The sequence below is a fragment of the Anas acuta genome, chromosome Z (assembly GCF_963932015.1).
Source record: "Anas acuta chromosome Z, bAnaAcu1.1, whole genome shotgun sequence".
NCBI classification, from domain to species: Eukaryota; Metazoa; Chordata; class Aves; order Anseriformes; family Anatidae; genus Anas; species Anas acuta.
The window spans coordinates 18,657,867-18,670,704 of NC_089017.1; the positions used below are offsets into that span (position 1 = coordinate 18,657,867).

Consider the following 12,838-nt stretch of genomic DNA (forward strand, 5'->3'; position numbering starts at 1 on the left):
TTTTTTTTTTTTTTTTTTTTTTCCTGGTAGTTAAGACAAAATATTTCTATACCACAATCAAAGATGATGGGGAAAAGGCATGTGCCCTGAACAGGATATTGAAGAAAAAATGTTTTAGGAACTAAAATAAATGTCTTGATTTCCTCCCTCCCTTCTTCTTCCTGGGATGTAATGGATAGAGTTAAAAAGAGGCACTGATACTGGCTGCAGCTTCATTTCTTGACATGATTTATGTAACTGTATGTCGAAACTGAAAAGATCTGGATGAAAGAGCTCTGCTTTTACAGAGACCCACTCCTCCGAGGTTTAAATCTTAGAGACAATTTTATGTTGTGAAGCGTCTAGAAGTCTCTTTGGACCTTTTCCAGTGCAGTGTCCCGTGGAACATCTTCCTTCGAAGGCACCCCATGCGTGCCCTCTGACTTCATGCCTATAGGACAAAAAAAAGCATCTCAGGTTCAAATGTCCGGGGCTCCTGCTCCTGTAATCCCTGCCTAAGTGTTATTTGGACAGGGGAAGAGGATAGATGAGTAACAGCAGTGGCATTTCAATTGCAGAGGAGACAGCCTAGTCTAATAAACAGTACCTCTGTTACAATTGCGTTGTGTGTTAATGCCACCATCCCTTCCAGTACCAGACTTGTAATGTCCCTGAGATAATCGTGGTGACTTCTGTAAGCAAAGTGCAGACGGAACAGAAGATAGTAAAGAAAAACAGACTTGCTTAATTCTTTGTCTGTCAGCTCTTCCCTTTACTCAATTACTTTTGGATCTGACTTTTTTCATTCACAAGTGATCTCTCTGATCTGCTGCCTCAAGTACACCCTAAGCCACTTCTCTCTTCCTTCTCCAGTTTCTTAGGCTTGTATTACTGCTCCCTGATGGCTCTGATCTCACATTTTGAGCTGCCCCAGTCCTTTCTGATACTCCCAATGAAACCACAACTATCCTCTCTCTTCAATCATTCTTGGGTGTAAATTTGATCACTACATTAGTCTGCCAGCTAACTTCTCTGGAGGCTTCAATACCCCACAGCTTGTCATGTATGCTCAGGCTGAACATGGAGACAGTATAAAAATGGGAGAACACAAGGCACTTGTAGCTGAAGGAAAGATTGCTTTCAAACATGGAGCTATCAAGTGTTGCATAGGACCAACACACACTACAGGCTGTTTCCCAGGCCACATGTTACTTCCCAGGCCACCTGATTTCCCTGGTAAGGAGACAGGATAGCAGGACTGGGACCCTTGACTTTTTGGCAACTAATAGCTGTAAGAAGCTTCTCTGATGAGCAGGAGATGAGAAGACATTGACATCATGGCAAAGCAAAGCCTACGGAAACTTCCTCTATGCTTTCTGCACTTATCAGCCACTGGCTGTTTCATGGAGGGACTGGCCAGATCTCTTCTGATGAGACTTGGTGAGTAGTGTGGGTAAGTACTTATATAAGGTGTGGACTTCCTGGGCACTGATCATCTTAGTCGTTTTGCATCATGGTCAGAGAGGAGAGGGGCTGTGGTATAATGTCCTTCATGCATAGCTGTGACCACTTCAAGTATAATAAGTATTTCTGACTGAAAGGTTTCACCACAGATCTAAGATTCTATGACTCTATAATGACTCTATATTCTTCATTATTTTTATTATACTGTTATGTATTATGAATAAAAGTTACATAATAGATGGTATTTTCATGATCTGAGCAGGTATTTGTGGTTTGGCTCTGCATCATGAGTAGCAATATAATTTCTTCAGTCCTTACAAATCAGACTGAACATGGTTATCTTGGACCATGTGCTTTTTGTCTCTCCTGCTTTTTAGAGAGAGCTGTGTGGGGTCCCTGGATTTCACTAGCCGTGGGAACATGGCCAAATATCATAAATGATCACTGATCTGTATGATGACCACACAAAGGCTCTTTAGTTTAATTTGGCTGTTTATGGCTAAAGAAGAGTTTCAGAATCAGAACAAATCACATCCACCACCTGCATCAGTGGGCTGACTCAAAACATTTTTGGATGGAGTTGGTGTTACATGTGTCCTGAGGTAGTAGGTAATTTCTCTTGAAACAATGATGTTTTGCCACAGCAGGTGGAATTTATGACAAGTGGATTACTGACGCTATATATGCCTGAATCTTACTGTATTTGTATATTGGGCCTTAAAGATGTACCCATTTTTAATTTTGGGGCAATTGGGTAACTAGCACATACAAAGTGCTCAAGGATTGAAACTCTTGTGGAAAAGACCTGTTGACTGAGGGCTTCTGAGGGTTATGGACACTTACACCTCCAGCAGTTGGTAGTGTATGCTCTTTGGGGGAACACACATTATTCACATTATCGAAAGAGATGACCTGTCAATAACACCACAGCTGTATTCATTCTGATATAAAATATTGTCCACTATTATCACACACGGAAATGATTCAGAACTGGTTTTTAGAAGTAAATGCACAGACTGATATTTGTGTATATTTAAAATTGCAATGCGCATATGCCCAGAGTAGATCTGTTTAAGTTACACCTTCATGTGATTAGGATATATTGAAAACAGGCATACATGTACCCTGAAACAGAAGGTAGGAAGAATGCTTGATAACTACTTAGCAGCTGTAACCACAGCAAACAAGTGATCTGGACTAGCATCTAACTTACCTGAGAAGTTCTTAAAAGCTCGTGAAAGGAATCTGATAGCATGTTCCAGTCCAGCAGCAGAGCAGTACAGCCCCTCAAACAGGTAACATAACACTCAGTTAAAAAGAATGGAAGGATTTAATGAAAAAACAACAAATCACCTACCTGTAAGTTGTTATGTGGGCTTGCAAACAAACAGGCAGCCACTGTAGAATAGTCCCACTTCAACCTCTAAACCCTGAAAAGCAAAATGCAAATGAAACTTCAAGAATATCTACAAAATAATTTATAAATAGGAAAGCAGAAACCAAATGATTTTCCTGGGATTTCAGAGGGACACATGAAGGATTTAGTGGAAATGTAAATAACCAAGGAGACCTCACTTCATACATAATCTACGTAAATTCTTGGAAAAAAAAATCAATTCAGAGAGAGAGGAGAAAGCACGGGCCATGACGTTGGCTTGAGGAGCAGGGAATAAGTGGACAGAGAAATAGGGAAGATGAAATGTTTCTTAGGATGAAGGATGAACCTTTTTATATCTTGCTTTTGTTTATATATATATGATTTCTTTCTTTCTTTCCCTCTCTTTTAAAAATTACATATTTCAGCAATGGCTCTGCTCTGCTCCCGTGAAAACCAATCAAAAGGTGATGTTGATTCATCTGTTCCCATCCTTTTTCTCGGTTCTCAAATATCACACAGTAGAAGTGTGTTCCTTTGTTAAATTAGCAGAGGTTTGATTTAAAAGAGGGATTTACCTCTCTTTTATATTATTTACATGCCGTACAAACCAGCAATATATGTATTTGTGTATGTTTTTATATGTATATAGTCTTTTCCTCTATCTTGCTGAAGCTTTTCCATGCCTTCTCGTCCTCATGGTTTCTAACCTTATACACTCTCTTTTGTTTACTTTTCACCAGTTACTGGCAAGTGCCTGTTATTAGAACTTGGACCAAGACTGAAGCACCAGAGTCTCAGGAGTCCTGCGGGCCCATTGCTGAGGTATCTTTGTAGTGTAACTCTGTCATGTTTTCCTGTAAACTCCTAGATGCGCTGAGCTTTTGTTTTATGCAGAGCTGGGAACTTCAGTCAACTTCTTCAGAAATTTTTGAAATAATGGAAATCAGGCATATAGAGTCTGAGGTAATTAATTGAGCTTGTTCTTGGTATTATCTTAGTGAATGAAAAATGTGCTTGTTTCTTGAACAAAATAGAAATAAATACATAACAGGTAGAGTTCTTAGTATACCCAAAGTCTGTATCTCCAAAGAGTGACGTGTTTAGAAAGCCCCATCTCTCTCCAATTTCCTCTCAAAACTCCTTCACCTGACTTTGAGTATCCAAAGTCCAAATCCTGCAGAACTAATATTTCAGCCTCTTCTTTCACAATGAGTGGAAACTCTCAGGCAAAACGGCTTAGCGCTGACCTCTTTTGCAATTTAATGCCTTGTGAGGCAGCTCTAAAGATGTTTTTTATTATATAGAAAGTGGTTTCATTGCTCCTTTAACTGAACCTAAGATGAGCAAGGCAAATCTAGTTTTTAATGAGGGCTGTTATTGTCTTTGGTTCTGAAATTCCCCTCCTGGCAGCCGTTAGGATCTTTCAACAAACACTATCAAAATGGTATTATCTTTGTGTCTGAGGGCTTGATCAGCAGTTGCCGCATAAAATCTTGTACAGCCTCCAGGACATCATTGCCTTTCCAGAAAGTAAATTGGCAGAGACGTGCTTGTCCAACTAGCTTGTGCTTAAAGACCTACAAATAAGGTTTGCTCTGTAAATGAGGCTTCTTTTGACTGAAAGTGAGAGGTTTTTTTGCCCTGCATGTCATCTATCCATGAGCTATGAAACAAGCAGGTAGGGAACACATGTTTTGGAATATGATTTGTTCCTGACCTCTGCTGGAATAAATAAGTCCCTGTGATCTTTCCAATGTGCTTTCAATTGAAAGGTACTTACCTCTATATATTGTTAGACAAATTTCATCTGAATCAGCCGTGCTTTTTTTCCCAGAATTCAGAGATATGATGTGTATTTCTGATACTTCCCAGAAGAGTGTTTTTTTTTTTTTTTAGCAAACCATCGAGAACATTACATGCCTCATTATGTAGGCTTTTTTCATTTGCAATGGATAGTGTATGGATAATTGGATAATCACCATTTATTAAGTGATGCAAGAACATTTCAGGGTGGGATGTTGCTCTCAAATTTATACATTAGTCCTGGCTTTGGATCATATGTTTTCTAAAAACAGATTGGATGTCTCATCTTCATGACAAAATAGATACTGACGAACAGGGAATCAAAAGGATCCTCAGACCCATGGTATTCTTTGTCTTTATTCCCTCCTCTCCACCTCCCCCTCTTGCCCCAAGGCTGGTAATGCTCAGGCACAGGATATGAGAAACGAAGCCTGAATATACACTCATGAATATTTATATGCATGCCCATCATTTCCCAGTCATGCACATGTTGCCTCAAGTACTTCATCTGGAGAATCTTTATTAGCCAAAGAGCACACGTATCTTGGATGTGCTCAAACAGTATACATCTCTTGGATCTGTGCTTTGTGTGGTTAAAAAGACAGAAAAGGCTCACTCAAGGTCAGGAGGTCAGAGTCACGTTCAGAAGAGGTGGTGCAACAGAAATTCTTAAACTCTCTTCAGTACAGGGGGCCTTAACTCCCTTCTTGTTCATGTAAATCACTGTGGAAGTTAGGTAATGAGCCTGATAGACAAAGGAGAAAAATAAAATATAATAGAAGCACTAGAACTAGATGCAAAGAGCAAACTGCAACAGAAGGATGTTTTGAAGTCATAGGCAGTGGCTGCATAGGATGGCTCTTACCTTTACCAGAATATTCAGTAGTCCTGGACGTAGACAAAGTTCTCCTTGGAGCTGTAGTCCCTGAACAGTTTTTTATACTAGGTGACAGTCAGGTTTCCTTCCCCATGTGAAAGTTTCATGATAAAATGTTTCAAAACCAGTTCTAGTTCAAATAGTGACTTCTCTGGTGAAGAGTCCTAACTAGTAATTGTCACCTTGGTCCTTGGGCTGGGTTGGTAGGTGCTTTTAGGCTGGAATTGGTGATTTGAGACCATGTCCAACCTGATGTCAGCAGACGTGTAAAAGCTAGGCAAATACTTCCTCTGGAGGAAGAGAGTAATTCCTCACCCTTGTCCTTTGCTCCACCTCAGTGCTGGTATTTGACCTGCAAGAAAAGAGCCAAATGCCTTCTTTTTCACGGCAGAGAATCAGGGAAGCTGTGTGTCTGCAGCTGGGCCGGTCTGAGAGACCTGTGTGCTCCCTGCACAGAGTGTGTGTTACGCTAAATTGTAGTACATGTCCTAGTTAATTCCCCATACAAGGCTGAGATATGGTTCTAGTTTAATTTCTGCATTTTGAATTTATTACAGATCTATGTTGGGTTTGCATCTTCCAATACATGTTGTAAATGTCTGGCATTGCTTAAATTGCACAGATTACCTCATAAGCATCCAGACTGCCTCTTCTCCTTACAACAGCCAAAAGATAATCAAACCATAAAGATGGTAGGAATCTCTTGTGCATGAATATCTGTCTTCCCTTAGATGTGCCTTTAATTTAGTCACTTCATGAAGAAAAGGCATTAAACCCTTTAATCTAGCTAATTATGATGTTTGAGACATGCAAACAATTCTGGAGGGCTGTTTGGGGAAACCTGTGGGATATCTGGTAGCTGATGTCTTTTGACAGAAGGGGAAAAACAAGAGAACCCTTAGAATTTGCTTTTTTTTGTTGCTTTGTTTTGTTTTTGTTTTTGTTTAATGTTTAGTTGGCTTAATTACATGTCTGCATTATTTACAGTCTGTTATTCTCTGTAAGATAATAAGGCAGCATGGATTCCTGAATTGCTAGTCCTGCAAAAGTGTAGCTCATTTATCTTAATGACTGCATCATCTAGCCAATTAACAGGATGGTCAGACTCTTGTAATGAAGTGCATTAGCTCAAGCATCAGCAAGCAGGGGCTTTTCCCTAAACTTGAGTTGTTATCTAAAAAATATTTGTGCTGTAAAGTTCATGTTGTATAGTTAGGTGCTAGTTGTTGCTGCAGTCATTGAAGACAGCCTTTTCTCCAGTAAAATGGGATTTCCACAAATATTCTTTCATTGAAGGTGGTTTGCATAAACAGCCATGCAAACACCAAACATTAAGGTAGAGGTGACAACCTCATGCCCTGATCTGATTGCTGTTGGGTCTGGAAGGCCTTTTCTTTCCACCAGTTTTGCATATCAATGTGTTTGAACTTCGTGCATGTTGCTTACTGCCCTGTGTACTCTGCTCCAGCTGTGCACCCCCCTGTGCTAAGAGAGTGGAGGGAGGAGGGTAGATATGGCACCAAAGACTTCACCATCAAATGAGAAGAAAGATTGTCAACAGACCAAGCCAGGTGGGCACTGCAGAGCTATGGGCAGCTGTGGTACAGAGCCACGGCCTGCCCACGGGACCCTCGCTGCTCAGAGAGTAAATTTCCCCTTAGTGTGACAGTGAACTTTCGACTGGCAAACCAAACTGAATGCAATGGCAGGGTGTGAGTACAACCTGCAGCTTTCTCTCAGTAAGAAAAAGGGGTCTGGGGACAGTCCGGGACTCTCCTGCCCATCAGTCAGCAGGAGGCTCCTCCAGCTCAAGGTGCTTCTGGGCTGGCAGGGCTGGCTAGCAAGCATTGGTCCCACCAAACACATTTCTGGAGAGGCAGTGTTCAACAACAAGGACAAACTCTTAGAGAGGTTATTTTTCAGTTATCCTAAGAGGCAGTGAGCATGAGTAACCATCTCTCCATGTTATTATTATTATTTTTTTTTCTGCACATCTCTGCCATGAAATAATTTGCTAACAATTGCTGTGCTAAAATTACAGTTTTAGGCTGGAAACCTCTCAGGCCAAACCTTCCAATTTTGGGATAAATGAGAGAAAATGAACAGCCATACTATGCCTTGCAATTCACACTGTGTTTCAGGAAAACATTGAAGAACTACCTATTTTTCCTTCAGGCACTGCCTCCAAGATTTGAAATGTCTAGCACGTATTGGTGCCTTTGCTTTTCTGGATTCCTACGGAGTCTGGGGTGTTTCATATGAATGCAGCTGGGCTCAAAGAGCTAGCAAAAAAAAAAAAAAAAAAAGGAAAGAAAAAAGAAAAAGCTAGCCTGCATAATGCAAGCTAGTTTAAAAAGGATATATGTGTATGCACTTACGAGAGGTGTAATGCAGCCGTGCTTCCTGGTGCCGGCTCTGAAGTCCGGAGATCAGAACTAGCGAGTTTTCTTTATCCATCCCGAGAGAGCCCTTGCACAGCGTTTGAGGTATTATGTGCTGAAAGACCTCATTAATGATGCAAACACTTCAGCTGTCATTGACTCATAAAAAAGCTCAGAAATGGGAAGGTCTGAAGGAAATTGATTTTCTTTAATTCCTTTGCAAAGCGTCATGCGGAATACTGATCACTTTGGTAGAAATAATTTAAATCTCCCCCAGGCATCTACTGGAAGGCAAATGGGTTTTTATCTGAGATGTTTTTCAGTTGTTGAACCATACCAGTGCTTATCAGTTGGATACTAAGAAGTCTGGGACATTCACTGACACGAAGGTGGCTGAACTGCAGTTTCTCCTTGGAAAGAGAGTCTGCTTACATTTGAGCTGCTGGAGAATTGCTGGTTCATGTCACGTTGTGCCATATACAGCTGTTTTAATGGCTTTGCAGTGAGTAACTAGAAACACATTGTAGAAGGAGGAGTATTACTCCAGTGCTGGTATGCCCTGTCTTTGGAGAATGATCAAGGTGACTCAGGACTCTTTTAGGATAAGTTTTATTCAGCCTCTTCACTTCTTAAAGTTATCTTGTCAACCTGGAATATATTTTGCAATTAAAATTTGAGAAGAGAGAAATGGTAATAGAAAAACCCTGTGGAAAAAAAATACGTCAATGTTATATTTTTATAAGAAATTTGCAGTTCTGTGTTAGAGGTGATTGTCTCCAATACTTTTTATCCCCAGACCCCCCAGGCGGTGAAGGTAAATGCAAGAGTTCATAAAGGACTGGGTGCTCCCTGGGTGAAAGGTGGGATAGGGCTATAAAGCACTTTATTTCCTTGGTATCCACAGGGAGTTATTCCTTCGGTCCAACACATTATTAGTGAGCTTTTGGAAATTATGTGTAGTGATTCACTGAGAACCAAATAGTACTGAATAATGCCTGTTTAGACCTGCTGTCCTGCGAGGAACATTTTGGCCAGAGAACAGGTTGAGATTTGCCTAAACTAGCACGTATTTCTAGATAGTTTTAACAAGGTCACACCAGTGTAATGATAAATCAGTAGTCTGTGATATTCACCTTCTCCTACCCCTGATTGCTCTGGCATTTGCATTGCCATGGTGTGCTGGCTTCATTACAGGCCATGTCTTTGGAGATTAATCTATTCTGCTATGCGCTGATGCGATGGGAAATGTTTAAAGAAAGAGCTTCTCTTATACGTGTGTTATAAAGCTGTTGGGGAGAGCGGAGAGCTTGGAGACTCTATTGTGAAAGTCTTTATGGGGAGAAGAGGAGAAGGGTCCAAAATGAAAAATGCGAGTCCTGGTGATGGGCTGACATCAGAAATACGGATCCAGCCTGGAACTGTGGTACATTCTTCTGCCCCCTATGTGGAAATGAAAGGCGCATCCGCAAGTGAAATCTTCAGGAAGTTTGGCTGCAGATCTCATCTAAATTCAGCACGATAAACTCTCTCTACTCAGCAGTGCTATTAACCTTACTCATTATCACTCTCCAAGTTAATGATGGGTATCTGATCTGCATAGCGATCTTCTCTCCGTTGCCATATTCATTGCAGTACAGCTTTAGCTAGGTTGTTATTAAGTAACAGAGGTGAGACATAGGATAATCCCTTTCAAAATAAATGCCTATGCCAATGCCAAATTATGACCTTAAGGTTGTTGCAATGAATCTGGCACTTAGGAGCCTGCTGCTGCTATTGGTGTTTCATCCATCTGTGACCTGCCCAAGGTGGACTTGGCTCAGCCAAGAGGAAGGGACCACTGGCAGGGCTCTGTGGTGAGACCCTGGTCCAGGACATATGGTGGTAAGGGCAGCCTGGTCAGCTGAAGGCCTCCTTCCCCTTTTCTGGCAGTCCCGATACCAAAATGCTATTTTGATATAACCTGCTGGAAGAAAGGCTGATGTTTCCTTCTCACAGAAAACTGTGAAAACGTTATTTTCTGTCCTTCCCCTGCATGGCATCTTGCTGTGACAGGCAACAAGGTGCCACTGGGGCTGCTCTGCAAACCTGTGACATGAGAGCTGGGAGCAAGGGGAGCTGCCCCTACCAGAGCATAGTGACCTCCAGCCCTGCCCTGAAGCAACACCCCTGCAGCCCTGCCAGAGCCATGGACACAAGCTGCTTGTCCCCACGGCATTGCCACCAGCACCCTACGTCTAATTAACTACTCCAGCAGCTGCAATTCAGGGGTTGCTGCTGCTTATTTTCTGGGAGGGTTTGCCCTTGGAAGGAGGAAGTGAGGTGCTGGGTACAGCAGTGATCTGGCAAATATACAGGAAAGAGGAAATAAACCAGCTGGGTATTCCTAGCTGGAAGTCTCCTGGTGGCTGAATGAGCTGCAATTTAACAATTAACACAAGATGTACTGCCTGCCTGTGTTGAACACTCAGCGCAGTGTAACTGCACAAGAGGTACCACCTCAGCTTCTTGGGTTCAGAACAACACTCTCACATGCTGGAAACAAGCTGCCGCTTTTTACTGAGAAATAATGATATATTATTGTTGTAATATACATTATTTTAAATGGATTTTCTCCTGTAACCTTAATGCACAGACAGACACAATGCACACCCAGTCTTGTACTAAAGCTGTGCTGGATTTCTGGTGTAACTTATTTCCACAAAAAGAGATTAAAGGCCATAATATTTATGACTTCATAACAGGTTCAAGCAGAAGAAAGGAAACTGAGAAACTAGGTGCAAAGCTCAGTTTCAAATACACATCTAGCAATACAAATCCTACGATAGTTTTCATAAAAAGAGGCATGCCTCCTAACCGCGCTACATCTGTGTGAACTCTTTGCTGCTCCTACCCGATGGAGCGCTCCTTTCTGCCTGCCCTCAGGTTGCAGTGAGGTGTTTTCGGTATCACCCCTCTGCTGCTGCTTAGTCTGTGGTGATACTGAAGCAGTTCTGTATGGATGCAGGTACTTTGAGCTGAATTTTCCAGGTCTTTTCCCCAATGTGGTGTGAGGGGATGTGTCTGCTGGTTTCTGCTGTCTGACCCTACGAGGCTTTGTCAGTCTTTGTCTGGCCTTAGGAGGCTGAAGTTTATAAAAAAAATATGAATGGTACAGAGAAGGTAATGGGGGAATGGTTATTCACTGAGAGCTCCCACAGTCACAGACACCCAATGAAGATACCAGGCAGTGGGTTTAAAACAAAGAGGAGGAAGTCCTTCCCTACACCCTGCGTGCTTAAATGGGGGGACTCATTGTCACAGGATGTTTTGGAGGCCAAGGCTGCAAATGGGCTCAAAGAAGGGAATAGCCAGACCCATGGCAGGGCTTGCGGTGCCCTTGCAGGAGAGTGATGAAGGCAAAAATAGCCAAACTCTAGGTGTTTTGTAGTGGTTATGCTTTGAGATGTGAAACCATGTTCACAGTCACAGTGAGGATGCAGATTTGCAAGTTGGTGATGAAGGCTGAGGGCTATAGAAGGGGAATGGAGGTAAGGTAGTAAACAGCCTTGCAGACATCTCCTTCCCTGGTAGCTCTCCTGGATGGTGCATAGGATGAAACAGGCGGTAGAAAAGCATGAATGTGTGTACCCGAGAAAGCCTGGGCTGCAGTTATTTCTGGCAGGAAACACGCTGTGATCAGTGGTATCCGGAGGCAGTTTGGTCATGAAATGTGAGAGGAAAAACAGGCTGGTTGTCACTTATCTGCCTCACTGATCAGAGACCTTGGGGCCAGCAAGCAGCAGCCTCATGGCTACGGGGAGCCCCTGCCACAGAGGCACAGCAGCTTGCAGGCAACAACTGTGAGCAGCACTGTTTGTGGGGCCCTAAGCACTCACATGGAGCTGCTAGCAATGTGACCACAGCCGTGCCATGGAGAGCAAGAACCTCCAGAGGAAACATACAGAGCTGCTTTCCTCACATCAGCCATCTTTGTAGCACAGGTTTTTCTCAGATGCATCAGGGAAAGACTGGCAGTTACCCCTGAAAGTACTTCAGATTGGAAGCCTAATACAGCCTCACAGCTTGGGATGCTCTTACTGAATCTTCTTATTTAAAGGCAAAGCAAAACTAAAACAAAACAAAGCAAAACAAACCCAAACCAAGACAGAAAACTTTACCAGTTTTGCATAAAGTAAGTTACATTTTTGATGTGCAGGATAAACATGCTGGGTCTGTACCATAACATATCACTGACCTGTTCTAGAGGGTGAACCCTGTTTCCATGATGATTGTGTCTTAGGGTCCAAATTATTATTATTATTATTTTTTTTTTTTTTTTCCTGATGAAAGCTCCTCAGCTTCTGTCTTTACCAGGCAAGGAGGGGCATTTTAGGACCGAGCCTGAGTTTTTCTTGGATGAAATGCCTGATGGTATCTCAGGGCTTCTCACTTGAGTACAAAGGGCAATGTTGGGATTTGGATGTCTCAGGGGGTCAGAGGAGAGAGAAAAAAAAAATAACTAAAAAATTTAACTAAACAGCAGTGAGTGAAATTCTGAAATTTACAATACCAGGAACTGCTCAGAAGTAAACCTCTATGCTAAAGACAACCCATGGCATAGCTGAGCCTTTTAAACTTCTATTGGTGGCAGTTTCTTTTTTCCCAAACTGATATGCTGGCAAGTAAAATGCTCCCCCACTTAATCAGCTGAGCTCACATGCTTCCTTTCAGCCACAAGGAGCTGCTCTAATTAAAAGAAGCAAGAGAAGAAATAATGAATTTGAGAGCACATGGCAAGGGACTGCATCTGAACACCAAGTGACTGCTGACGGAGACGAGGTGGGGAGCTTGTTCTTGTTTAAAGGCCTGTCTGCTAGTGAACAAATTGCAGCAGATTGCACTGTATGTAGCCCTCAGGAATCACATATGGATGTCAGTCCAAGCCTTCCTGCAAGACTGTGCATTGGTCTGGCATAT

General features: G+C 42.2%; 1 long non-coding RNA gene across 8 annotated transcripts in view; it reads left to right on the forward strand.

Annotated features, from left to right (window-relative positions):
• The first annotated feature begins 35 nt into the window (after positions 1-35).
• The window catches only part of LOC137848069 (uncharacterized), a 95,147-nt gene continuing 82,344 nt past the window's right edge, over positions 36-12,838 (forward strand). For 2 of the 8 annotated variants that reach the window (XR_011091159.1, XR_011091162.1), the window contains exons 1-2: positions 40-1,419; positions 3,562-3,643. This is a non-coding gene — a long non-coding RNA (uncharacterized lncRNA). Of the gene's footprint in view, positions 1,433-3,246; positions 3,286-3,561; positions 3,644-12,592; positions 12,701-12,838 lie in introns of all 8 variants that reach the window. The other 6 variants (XR_011091166.1, XR_011091164.1, XR_011091165.1 and 3 more) reach the window with 6 other exon arrangements.